We start from the raw sequence: 13,567 nt of genomic DNA on the forward strand, positions 1-13,567 counted from the left end.
CTACATTAGCATTGACAGCGCAAGAGTAAACTCCCTTGTTTTTGGTCAGCACAACTTTACCCAAGACCATGAAGTAGTATAGTAAAGTATTGCAAATGTTCAAAAAGGATGATATTATTCACTGGGCTGTATTTTAATAGAGTAGTGCGTCTGGTGCTCAAGCACAATGAGCACCACCCCCCAGCCCACAGCTGACCAGAGGACCAGAGGACCATGAAGAGATGTCCTCTTCTGTCTGGGTCCATGGTGGATCATCGTGACAGACAGGGTGGTGTTGGAGAGGAGTAGTGTTTGAGGAGCTGGGTTAGGCTGGTCAGACAGGGTGGTGTTGGAGAGGAGTAGTGTTTGAGGAGCTGGGTTAGGCTGGTCAGACAGGGTGGTGTTGGAGAGGAGAAGGGTGTTTGAGGAGCTGGGGTAGGCTGGTCTGACAGGGTGGTGTTGGAGAGGAGTAGTGTTTGAGGAGCTGGGTTAGGCTGGTCAGACAGGGTGGTGTTGGAGAGGAGTGGTGTTTGAGGAGCTGGGTTAGGCTGGTCAGACAGGGTGGTGTTGGAGAGGAGTAGTGTTTGAGGAGCTGGGTTAGGCTGGTCAGACAGGGTGGTGTTGGAGAGGAGTAGTGTTTGAGGAGCTGGGTTAGGCTGGTCAGACAGGGTGGTGTTGGAGAGGAGAAGGGTGTTTGAGGAGCTGGGTTAGGCTGGTCAGACAGGGTGGTGTTGGAGAGGAGTAGTGTTTGAGGAGCTGGGTTAGGCTGGTCAGACAGGGTGGTGTTGGAGAGGAGAAGGGTGTTTGAGGAGCTGGGTTAGGCTAGTCAGACAGGGTGGTGTTGGAGAGGAGTAGTGTTTGAGGAGCTGGGTTAGGCTGGTCTGGCAGGGTGGTGTTGGAGAGGAGAAGGGTGTTTGAGGAGCTGGGTTAGGCTAGTCAGACAGGGTGGTGTTGGAGAGGAGTAGTGTTTGAGGAGCTGGGTTAGGCTGGTCAGACAGGGTGGTGTTGGAGAGGAGTAGTGTTTGAGGAGCTGGGTTAGGCTGGTCTGACGGGGGTGTTGGAGAGGAGTAGTGTTTGAGGAGCTGGGTTAGGCTGGTCTGACAGGGTGGTGTTGGAGAGGAGTAGTGTTTGAGGAGCTGGGTTAGGCTGGTCAGACAGGGTGGTGTTGGAGAGGAGTAGTGTTTGAGGAGCTGGGTTAGGCTGGTCTGACAGGGCGGTGTTGGAGAGGAGTAGTGTTTGAGGAGCTGGGTTAGGCTGGTCTGACAGGGGGGTGTTTGAGGAGCTGGGTTAGGCTAGTCAGACAGGGTGGTGTTGGAGAGGAGTAGTGTTTGAGGAGCTGGGTTAGGCTGGTCAGGCAGGGGGGTGTTGGAGAGGAGTAGTGTTTGAGGAGCTGGGTTAGGCTGGTCAGGCAGGGGGGTGTTGGAGAGGAGTAGTGTTTGAGGAGCTGGGTTAGGCTGGTCTGACAGGGTGGTGTTGGAGAGGAGTAGTGTTTGAGGAGCTGGGTTAGGCTGGTCTGACAGGGTGGTGTTGGAGAGGAGTAGTGTTTGAGGAGCTGGGTTAGGCTGGTCTGACAGGGTGGTGTTGGAGAGGAGTAGTGTTTGAGGAGCTGGGTTAGGCTGGTCAGACAGGGTGGTGTTGGAGAGGAGTAGTGTTTGAGGAGCTGGGTTAGGCTGGTCAGACAGGGTGGTGTTGGAGAGGAGTAGTGTTTGAGGAGCTGGGTTAGGCTGGTCAGACAGGGTGGTGTTGGAGAGGAGTAGTGTTTGAGGAGCTGGGTTAGGCTGGTCTGACGGGGGTGTTGGAGAGGAGTAGTGTTTGAGGAGCTGGGTTGGGCTGGTCAGACAGGGTGGTGTTTGAGGAGCTGGGTTAGGCTGGTCTGACAGGGCGGTGCTCTTCATGCAGTGACATACTTGTGACCAGACGAGATCATGAGGCCTTGTCTTCTTCTGCAGGGAGTTATCATCTATCAGCTCTTTATGAAGACGGGAATATATGAGCGGCAGACATTAGTGTTACCCTCTTTAGCATACTAGAGTAATTAAACATGATTACAAAGTATCTCTTGAGAAACTGGGACAGAACAATTCAATTCATTGTCCTCTGAAATTACAGTTGGCATTTTTTTTTAATGCCCCCCCCCCCCCCCCCCTCACAGCACATTAATCTGCTCAGCGTGATGCCAAGAGGAACACGTCTAATCAACCTCGCCATTTGATTGGATTGGAAAGATTTCATTCAAGCTAATTTGGCTTAATAAACAGTTGTGTTTAAAGATTGGGGTGTGTGCCATTCTGAGGCCCAAGAACGGTGCTTTTGATATTGACAATATTAACATGAAGTATCCTTATGAATAAAAGGTGCTGAGCCAATGGTCACCTTGTCAACCAGGGTCATCAAAATATGAAAAACACAGATGTCCATCACAAGAACAAGCTTGGAAAACCCAACCCAGAAGCCACTAGAGAGAACTGCATTATTGTTGACTTAAGTAGCCCCAGTACCCAGAGATTGTTGTACATTTTATAAATTACTGAGCAGTTCCTGACTCTATTTAAAACAATACTGTTTTATGGAAATAAGCTATGTGCTTATAACTTTTATAATTGCAGTCCTTTATACTAGCACAAAGAAGTTAAAGTTAAATTAGTAGAACTAATAGGAATGCACAATTGGCAGACGAATGTACTTTTGCAATGATGAATGCTTAAAAAAGATTTTGCTTCAATTAAAATTGCAGGCAATTATTCTAAAAGATTATTGACCTCTGAAGGGACCTGTGATGTCAAATATTGTCTTCCCTCTCCTTCCATGGCGCAGTGTTCACCTAAATTAACCAGAAGTGTTCAGGGACTTCTCTCATACAGGAGGGCCTTAACTTCAGCAGCTTATCCTCTTGTAGTCGGCTCTTACAGTACAAATGTGATTTCTATCTATTTATTCACTCTTCAGGTACGAGTCTTTTCAAACTGCTCCTATTCCTGACCCAGTACTTATCATTGTGAAATGGGCCTTCATATTTCTTGGTATTTTATATGGAATATAATGAAAGAAAGATTGAAGTACCTCCTGCATAGAGTAGCGTTCACATTGAGAAATGCTTTATTTACTCTTGTCCAAACATTTGCCAATTCACCTCTTGTGCTGTTTTAAAACATGTGTCACAGTCCTTGAGTCCTGCTATACTTCTGAGAGAAAGCATCAATTTCTCAGAGAAATGAAATAAATTAATTGTCTCTCTCCTACAATACCTTCATCTAATAAGACTGAATAAAAATAAAAATGTTCTTTCTTTCTTGAGTGAAAATATAGACGTCAGTGTCTAGGAAGTTGTGACATAACTGTCATCAAAATAAGAGTTTTTCAGACACTTTTGAGACTAGAATTTCTTTGTTGAAAAATGAATATTCATATTATCGCAACCTCAAGAAAAATATTATTTTTTCATCTGGATCATTTCCATGGGATACTGCCCCCAGGTATGCCTCCTCTGTTGTTTAAAAACATGTCCACCTTTATACAAGCCAGGGCTCGGCTCGGCAAAGTGAAGCAAATTAGAAGTGCTGGCCTCTGTTGAACCATATTACTGGCCACCATAGATCATGTTTTTGATGGGTCACAAGTAAAGCACATCTGGTTCCACTTGGCCAAGTTTCCACACACACACACACACACACACACACACACACACACACACAAAACATTTGACTAGTGATTCTACACCTATGTCTGCTGGTCTTCATGTGCTATCTCTCACCAGTCACACGTTTGTCACATATCAAACCGATCGAGTAGACATAGGGTTTTCCTGGCTGTGAAACTCTTAAGGTTTTTATTAAGAGTTTCACTCTTAAGGTTTTTATTAAGAGTTTCACCCTTAAGGTTTTTATTTTGTCTTATTTCTCAACAAAGTAAAACTATGTGAGGCCTAAATTCCAATATGTTTACGCCGTGATCCGTGATACATTTTGTTCAAATGATTTGTTTACTCAGAGTGGTCTTTAAACAGTCAACGGTCTCAGAGTGGTCTTTTAACAGTCAACTTATTTGACAGTTGTGCAAGCCAGAGCCAGGGTGACCAGCCTGGACCTTGGTTTTTCAAATTTGATCTCAAAGCCCCTCGTGTGTTTGACTTCTTTTTAATTGCTTCCTGTCTGCCTATCCAATTATGAGCATGGGGTTCTTTGGAGAAACTGGCAATAGCAGCATTCTGAAATAGCACAATGATTAAATAAGTGAAATTCGAACCAAATGATGAGATCATTCATTGGAGCTTGATTTGATAATACTTAACAGGGTCTGGCAGGTTGGTGCATACACATGCCAATTTAGGTTTAGACATCGGTTGGCTGCTTAAGCTGCACTGGTTGGAGTCAGTATACTGTAAGAAAGGGGAAAGAATAAAACTATTGATTGAGAAAAGCTTAGCACAGACTTACAGTCCTCTATTATCTGTGATTGATTTCGGGTCAGGCGATGGTCAGCATTGTGTTAATGTACCTTTCAATGCAGAATATATGTGGGGTAATTCATCAGTATTTTAAAACCACAAATAAGAACGGTTTGAGAATTGTGAGGTTGGAGTTAAGCTACAAGCTGCTATTAAGATGATATTCTTCAACGCTTGTCCAATATTGACCGGCGTGTCTCGTCTCATTTGCCCATGTTCGACATGTGAAGTGATTGATAACGGAGCTCATTCTGACTCGTGGCATCTGCTTGCAAAATGAGCATCTTGGGCCACAGAAGGATGTTTCTAGCCTTCCTTTCTGAACAACGGACTGAGAAACCATGACACATTCAGTCCGACTGACGGGCAAGCGTAGCTATCAAACGTGTCATAACGGCGGTGGATTTGCCAGAGGAGACAACACAACCAGTGTTGACTCTCTAAATGAAGGCTGTGTGTTGCGTTCAGCCGCTGCGGTGTGAGAGGAGAGCATCTTTTCAAGGTACACACGAGATAAGGTCAACGCTCCGAGCTGCTGGGTTGCCCATGGCTACATGAATATTAACCACCACCGCTGTGTTGAGAGGCCATCTTTGATTGTGATATCCTCAGAGACTTCACCGATTGGTCGACTGCATTGCTTGATGCAAGTTAATGAAAAGAGACGGGGCAGTATTTTATTTGATCAAGATGAATCAAGAAAATATGATCTGTTGTATACAAGACATGCTCATGGGTTGCCCATCATCCAAGGAATTGTACATTCTCAGGAGTTGTTATTTTTCGATTCAAAAGTCAGTACATAACTCCAAACTTTGTCCTCCCTGTACCACTGTAACTCTTATTTGTTTTTAGTTGACTTCAGTTTGAATAAGATCTCATTAGAGGTCAAAATGATGAACCTCTGCTGATTTCACAGTCAGAACAGAAGCATGACTTTCCATATCAGACCTTTTGTCATGCAAGAGTTGTTGTCCATCTCTATGATTTGATTTAAGTGAAAAAAAATAAGCATCAGAGCAGAAGTGCATCTAAAAGACAACTCAAATGATCTGCTTGTCAAGGTTTGACATGTCTAGGTCTATCATGCTGTGAAGCACACAACCTCAACAAATGCTTGGCGATCATCAATGATGGGCCTTTTTGGGGTCAGTACCCTTGTGACTGCTCATGTGTGCACGGGATGTCAATCATGTGCAAATATTTTGGGAAAGAACCAATAAGTATTGTTCGAAGGACAATTGGAGGTTAAGAACAGGTTGTTGAGGTACATAGGGTCTGGGAGGCCTTGTTTGCTCTCACATGGTTGACTTCAGTTCCTCCCAAAGTGTCTCCCAACATCTATCCAGCATGAGAAAAGATAGATCAACTTTACCAACATGTTCACCTAATGGTACCTCGCCATTCTGAACAAGAAAGAAAAGAGGAGGCTCTTGCTATTTCTGTGCAACTATTGTTAGAAAGATGTAGTTGGTTTTTCCTTTCACTTGTCACACTTTAATTGCTGCTTGATAATGACAGAAATAAACTAAGAATGGTATTTACATATAATTCGTATTATCAAAACCCATAGGGAGTAGCTTGACACATTCACTGAGAACACAGTATGTTTGGTGTCTTTAGGAAAGAAAGCATGGAGTGGATGTGAGAGTGGATAAGATGGTTGCTTATTCCATTTGTCCTCTTAAATACGAGTTTTTTGTTTTAATGTACAATTTAGTACATAACAACTTGAGATAACTCTTGACTTTATCTATTCAAATCAACCCCTACCAATAAGAATATCCGTCTGCCATTGAATGACCTTTACTACATCTACACATTTTCTATTTTTTATCACTTTAAAAATGGCTGGATTATTATGTAAAATTATGCGTATGAAAACACTAGTATGCCCCTTCTCATCCGCTCACCTTCACCTAATAAGCATGACTCAAATTCCCATTTCCACCCAGCAGTTGAGAGGCAGGTTTTATTGAAAGCAGGTGTGAGGCAGCCGTCTGGCCTGATAAAGCTCCCACACTAAATTCCTCTCCCAGATCAACGTTTTCCACAGTATCACCGATGATAAAGACAGCATGCAGCATTCAAACTCATATTCTTCAATTATGTTTTATCCACAAAAGCTGAACTATTATTTACCTAGTAAGAAATTATGAATATGTTGAGACCGTGTTTCATAATGTGAAATAACCAGAGAATTCAGGATTGTAGATATAGTAAGACAATGTCCTGTCCAATAGCATTTGTTAGGAGCTGAAAAGTATACTGTATATAAATTATATGTTTACTGAACTGAGTCTCTAAATGAGAAAATATGAAATACAATGCTGTTAAATTATTTAAAATAGTGTATAGATTAATTATTTATTTTCTAACAACTGTGGTCATTTTAATACAGTACTCGGCTTTTATTATTCTAGTGCAACTGACATTCTATTTTTTTATTTTTATATTGAGGCCAGTTGGAGAGAAAAAAGTCCGTCTGCACTTTTGTGCCCCAGACTTTAGATGCTTAGTGTTCCAGTACGAGGCCTCAGCCTCTGGTTCAGTAGGCTAGCCTGCTACTGAGAGAGAGGTTGTACCTCCCTACCCCAAAAGAGGGTAATGCCATCTCTCAAATTGAGTGGAAAATGTCCAATATACTCGCATATATTTATAAATACACATTTGTACTCTGTTCGCTATAATCTCCTTTGCGACAGACAGGGTTGCACAGCAGAGCTTGAGTCTAACTGGACGTGATAATATGTTGATATGATTAGTTCCTTTTGGACTGAGACTAGTGTGACTCCGGATCCGTGCAGATGTGGATCCATGCCGTGTTTTGATCAGAGCCCGGTCACGGACGGTCATGCGCCTCCGTGCGCTGCTGGGTTTACCGGGTGCGCGCTCCTCCGGTCCACGCAAGTGTCTCAATGCTGTTTGCGGGATCTTTTCCACCGGAGAGACGCTGAAACTTCTCAGTCCCGCAGACCGTCCTCTTCTCAGTCCCGCAGACCGTCCTCTTCTCAGTCCCGCAGACCGTCCTCTTCTCAGTCACAGATTCCCAGAGACCCGGAGAGCACCGCACCAACTGCAGAGCGCGGTCCAACATTCATTTTGGCGTCACAGGTCTCTCTGCACTCACTGTCTCTCTCTCGTCGGTCTCTCTTCTCCGGTCTCTCTTCTCCGTGTTGTTGCTCGGAGTCCAGGCGAACAGGGGAGCTGATATTAAACGGTCAGACTGAACTGTTGATGAGTTGAGACTGAGCAGACCCAGCCATGGAAGAGTGTGTCCGGTCCAGGGGGCTGTGTGGGCTGGGAGCGGGACCTGCCTGATTGAGAGACCCAGTCTGTCCCAGATAAGAGGAGCATGATCAGAACCGCTCCTCTCTGAACTGCACAGGAGTTCCTATTGCAAGACTGTCTCCTATCAACACATTGACATTGTCCGACTGATTTGCCCTTTCCAGCTTTCAGCATATTTAGCCCAAAGCGACTGTTTGATCAGAAAGGTAAGACTCCAGACTTTTCCCTTTCCTCCTGGTGACCGTGGATCCCGCTAGGATCACTTTTACGCAGGGTTGATCTCCCGACAAGTTCAGGGAGGTGCAGCAACTTTACTGAGCTCTATAAACGCTATTTAGACATGTTTGGCCAGTTAACATTTTTAGTTGCCCTCTTGCTTATGAATTAAAACAATTAACTTATTATTAAATTACTGTTAATTAATCTAAAGCAAATGTGGAGGCTATTTTAGTTTTCTAAACCACAAACAAACCCCGTAGGCTATATGACGGCCTGTAATGAGTCCAGAGAAGAGTGACCCTTTTCACTATGAATGAATGAGTCTTTATTAACAGAGCTCGTAATTAAAATGTTCCATGGCGGACCGTGGCTAATTGAAAAATGGTTAATCAAAACACAACCAGATGTGGATTTGCTCGATGGCCGCATCTCTTGGAGTTTGGGGTAATGGAAACTATTAAAACGAAGAGGAGCACGTTTGCGTGAACCAGAACACGTAAAACACAATTTAATTGTAATTTATATCTTTAATGTTCATATCGGGACTGTGTTGGTCGCGGGGGTTTTTCTCGGGCTCGCTGGTTGGAGCTGCTCGCTTTGGCCCTTAGGAATCAGAGTCGTAGCCATTCTGTAGTTGTGGGCTAATCTCAAGGCAGGGGCCTTGATTGCCAAGATATATTTGATTGCCAGGGTATATTTTGTGGAAAAAAAACTGAAAAAACATTAGTTTATTTTAGTTTTTAAATAATAGGCCAATAGCTGTAGCAAAGGGCATGTTGTAGTAGCTGTATCACTTCACACATATCAATATGTTGGCAGAAACACTTGCGAAAATATCCTAATTCGCTCTCAAACAAGGACGTCTTAAAACAGCGTATTTCTTATGTAAGATACAGTTGAACACAGGCGGTAAATTAGATCATTTTACTGCACATTCATAATTCACACCAGCCCACCAGAGCTACCAGAGCTGTCTGTCTCAACCATGTTACCGACCCGGAGAGCGCGTCTGGAGCGGGACTCGATCCGCGGCACCTCGTCCGGGCGGGATGCAGGGGACCTGAACATGAATCTGGAATCATCGATCAGCTCGATAGATTCACCTCCAGTCCTCCTCTAAACCACTAAACTACAGCACAGTCCTCCTCTCACACCACTAAACTATAACACAGTCCTCCTCTCACACCACTCAACTATAGCACAGTCCTCCTCTCACACCACTAAACTACAGCACACGTTTCGTGATAGGCTTCATCTTGTGTGCTTCTGGGCGCCTGATAGGCAAAAAGCTGAGAAATTCCTGGCTGGATCAGGCTGCCCTCGAATGCGGGATGGATGTGTTTCTGTGTTCTGACATCCAGTCTATTCCGATAGAAAATTACTCATCGCCAAATCATTCATGTAATGTGATTTGATTTATTGTCCTGATCAATGGTGAAACGGGCAGCTTGCAACCATTTGCATAATTCTGAAAAAAGAAAGAAACTCATACAAACTATAGGCTAGTGTAACATTGTACCTGTAGGCCTACTGCTATTACCTATAGGCTTGTGCAGTAACAAGAATAGCTTACAAACTGTAAGATATTCTTTACACAAAATCGAGATTGGAATAGGGCCTACACTTATTACAAACAACCAACACTTCCCCCACTTAACCTCATGCCAGACGGTATAAACATCTGAACGGTAGAATGCAATGTGTGTGAGGCTACTAGACAAGTGTGTGTGTGTGTGTGTGTGTGTGTGTGTGTGTGTGTGTGTGTGTGTGTGTGTGTGTGTGAGAGAGATAATTTAGTATTGTTATCTTTTCTTGGCCACTTTGCTCCACCTCTTTAGCTCTTTCATAAAAGCATGCTATTTCACATCTTTCTGCACATGTATGAATTAATACAAGTGCAAATTCCTACTGTTTGGAAGGAATATATTAGCATATGAAAGTGACCATGGCTCTCTCTGAATGGGGGGGAGAGAGAGACCAGCGCCTGGTCCTGTGTTGGTTTGTGCTGAGGTGGGGAGGGTGGGGTGAGTGTGAACCAGAGGGGAGGGGTCCTCCACGCAGACCTTCCCTCCTTCCTTTCTCTCAAAACACTATCTTTGTGTGTTCAGTTTGCATATTCTGATGTGCAGAAACATGTAGATGACTCTCTTCCTCGCCGCCATTGAAACCAGCAATGCATTTTTTTTTGGGCAGCGTCTCCAATCTTTGACTTCCCTAGAATAGTTGTGAACATGTGAGAGAGGACGCCTGCTTACTGAACCAGACTGTCACATGTATTTACACTAACGCTCCTAGATGAGGGCTTCCAGCTTTGGCTGTAGAAACAGGTTTGCCACTGACATGTTCTTGTTTGTTGGTGTATAGAATACTGGGAATTGTCAACACTTTTCTTCGCCTGCCGTAGGCGTGTTATTGTTTAATTTAAACTAATAGCAGCTTTTTCAGAGCAGTCCTGTTTCAGAGGGAGTGAGTCCGGTTTCACAGACTGCAGCTGTGGTGGACGTGCCAGAGCCGTAGGGCTGCTCAACTTCTCTGGTCCTTCAGATCTGAGATCAGTAGTTCAGCGTACTTCTCTCTGGATGGAGGGGATCTAAGTGGTTCATATTATCACTTGCTCTTCATTCTCACCTGTCTTCATATAAAGCTGTCTCATATTATATATTAAAGCTACTGGAAGAGCCAGTATAAAACTCGTTATAGTGGTGAATGTTAATATCTTTTTAAATTCTTTAACGTCCTGAAAGATAGTGAAATCATATAGGCTAATTAAGATTTATGCAATTCTTTCAGGTGGGCAGTAGGATTTTACAGATGATTGTCGAATTTACCGATACAGTATTTTAAATAATTTACACAACCAAACCAGCTACACATACTGTGACACTATCAAGGTGATGTGCTAAAGCTTTTTTACCCTCTGTATCTGTTCCATAACCCCTATGCACTACTGGCAAGTCACTACATTTTTCAGATGTTTTCAGGAACTCACTCTTTGAATCTATAATCACATATGGGCTTTGTTTCACAAGCAACTTGGTCTCTGCCAATGACTGATGCCAAAGAACCTCTGTGCCCAAGATACTGTCCAGATTTCCCTGGAGATGTGCTACTTTGATTCACATTATAATGACCAAGGGTGAGACAGTAATCATCAGCACCCATATTAACATCCAGGCCTCTGGTGTGAAACCAGGGAAGAATCCCAGGTATTCATCTGATTCATCCCAGTTATTCATCTGACATTCCTGGTCCTGATGAGGACGCCATGTCCCACCTGCCTTAGAAAAAGAGGCAAAGCAAAAGGTTGGGTCGTCTATACAGGGCATGGAGGTAGTTATGAATCACATCTAGTAAAAGGTTGGGTCGTCTATACAGGGCATGGAGGTGGAGGTATATGAATCACATATAGTAAAAGCTTGGGTCGTCTATACAGGGCATGGAGGTGGAGGTATATGAATCACATATAGTAAAAGGTTGGGTCGTCTATACAGGGCATGGAGGTGGAGGTAGTCACGAATCTGGGAAAATCCTTTTAAATCCTGTGAATTGACCGTGTGAATTTGGCGTGGGAATTGTGTTTTGGTTTTCCGATGCTGTCGTTGAAGTGGGTGATCCTAATGTGGAGCCACACTGTGACTATAACCGCTCACCATTAAAGGAATAAGCTAGGTTGTAATATAAAAAACTACAGCACATTTGATGTAATATGCAGGGTCTTTGGTGGGCCGAAATAGCCCCTTTTTATGGCAGATTTTATTTTACGATTGGCAATCAGTAACCCACTATAAGCCAGGGTGTTCCCCTCCCTGCCATTTTGTGAAACATTTGTTTCCACTTGCCAAAGGCCTCTGGAAGTGGAGTTCTCCGCTCCCTGAAATGGCAGGTGAAACTTTCTGCTTGCCTTAAGAATTATGGGGCAGAACGTAACGCGGTGTGTCCAGAGGTAGGGAGTTAAGCTCAATTCAGACTCTTGTGAAAAGGGACGAGGAGGATATGTCCGTGGTTGGCGTCTCTTTCTCCTCTGGTTAGGTGGAAGCTTTCCATAACTTATATGGCGTCTCCTCCTCATTAGCTCGTCCATTTTGTGCTGCTGTGCATAGGACTGCCGCCGTGACAACGGAAGAGCCCGGTCCAAACGCAGGTCTGGGAGGCTGAGGGCAGAGCGCTGCTCTGAGGTAAACCCAGAGCTCTCTGACTGAGGGGGGGCCAGAGGTGCTGGACCGTCCGGCCTGCGCTCTGAACAGCCAGGCGGGGCCGGAGCCTGGAGAGGGGGGCCGGGGACCAGGAGAGGGGGCACCCACACACAGACGGGCGGGGCCGGGGACCTGAGAGGGGAGAGGGGGGCACCCACACACACACACACAGGTTGGAGGGCAGCGCTTCACAGATAGATAGAAATGTGCACTTATGCCAAGAAAGAACTTCATAACCAACCTCAATGATAGTGCTACTTGTTACGTATTGCATGATAATACTAATATCAACATTGTTAAGGGTTTGTATATTATTATTATTATTATTACTGTTAGTCTTACTATTATTATTACTATTATTAATAATAATTTATATTATTTACATGAACAGCAATATTACTACTACTACTACTACTACTACTACTAATAATAATAATAATAAAAATTAGTTGTAGTATTTTTTCTTACATAAATTTATAGTCCACATCTTTTGTGGATACATATTAAATTGAGATTAAAATAATTTCATTTGAAATAATATGTTATGCATATTATGGTATGCTGATAATGTATATTAAAAATAATATAGGTTAGGACCCCAGTCCTTCACACACACACACACACACACACACACACACACACATAGAGATGTAACGGTATGAACATTTCTCATCACGATTATAGTGACCAAAATTATCACGGTTATCAATATTATCGCGGTATTATAAAATGCGCTGAACATTTTCTAAAACTACTGATACACACTGCAATCATTTCACCAAGTTTTATATTGAAAACCACAAATAAAATTAGCAGCATTATGCACTTTTTTTTTCGCATAAACATTAAAATGCACCTTGGTTGCTAACTTTGTTTGATGCTGTACAGTATTTACAATGAGATTTTCAAAGGGTAAACAAACACGGTTTTAATGATAATTTCATCACGATAAATGTAATCAAATTTTATCACGGATTATCATTATACCGGTTATCGTTACATTCCTACGCACACACACATACACACACACACACACACACACACACACACACACACACACACACACACACACACCTCTTTCTTACTCTTGGTGATATGTGAAAAACACAGGTCTTATCTGTGCACAGTTACAACAGTATTTGGGAGGAAATATGACATTTGTCAGGCAGAGTGTAGCCTGGGAGGCAGGGCTGAGTCCCCGGCCGGGGCAGGGCAGCGAGGAACCAGACCGGGGGGGGGCAGGAGGAGGAGGCCAGGGCAGCGAGGAACCAGACCGGGGGGCAGGAGGAGGAGGCCAGGGCAGCGAGGAACCAGACCGGGGGGAGGGGGGCAGGAGGAGGAGGAGGGGGCTACAGATGTCTGCCACGGGAGAGAGGCGCGTCTCTGCTGGATTAGAGGAGCACACATTATATCCACCCTTAAAAGCCCCTTTCCCAACCAG

At 43.9% G+C, this 13,567-nt stretch overlaps 1 protein-coding gene across 1 annotated transcript in view; it reads left to right on the forward strand.

Annotated features, from left to right (window-relative positions):
* The first annotated feature begins 7,588 nt into the window (after positions 1-7,588).
* The window catches only part of adgrl2a (adhesion G protein-coupled receptor L2a), a 111,328-nt gene continuing 105,349 nt past the window's right edge, over positions 7,589-13,567 (forward strand). The window contains 1 exon segment of the mRNA XM_084459246.1: positions 7,589-7,920. The gene's annotated coding sequence lies outside the window, so the exon portion shown is untranslated.

Source organism: Borostomias antarcticus (assembly GCF_949987555.1).
Source record: "Borostomias antarcticus genome assembly, chromosome: 26".
Classification (NCBI taxonomy): Eukaryota; Metazoa; Chordata; class Actinopteri; order Stomiiformes; family Stomiidae; genus Borostomias; species Borostomias antarcticus.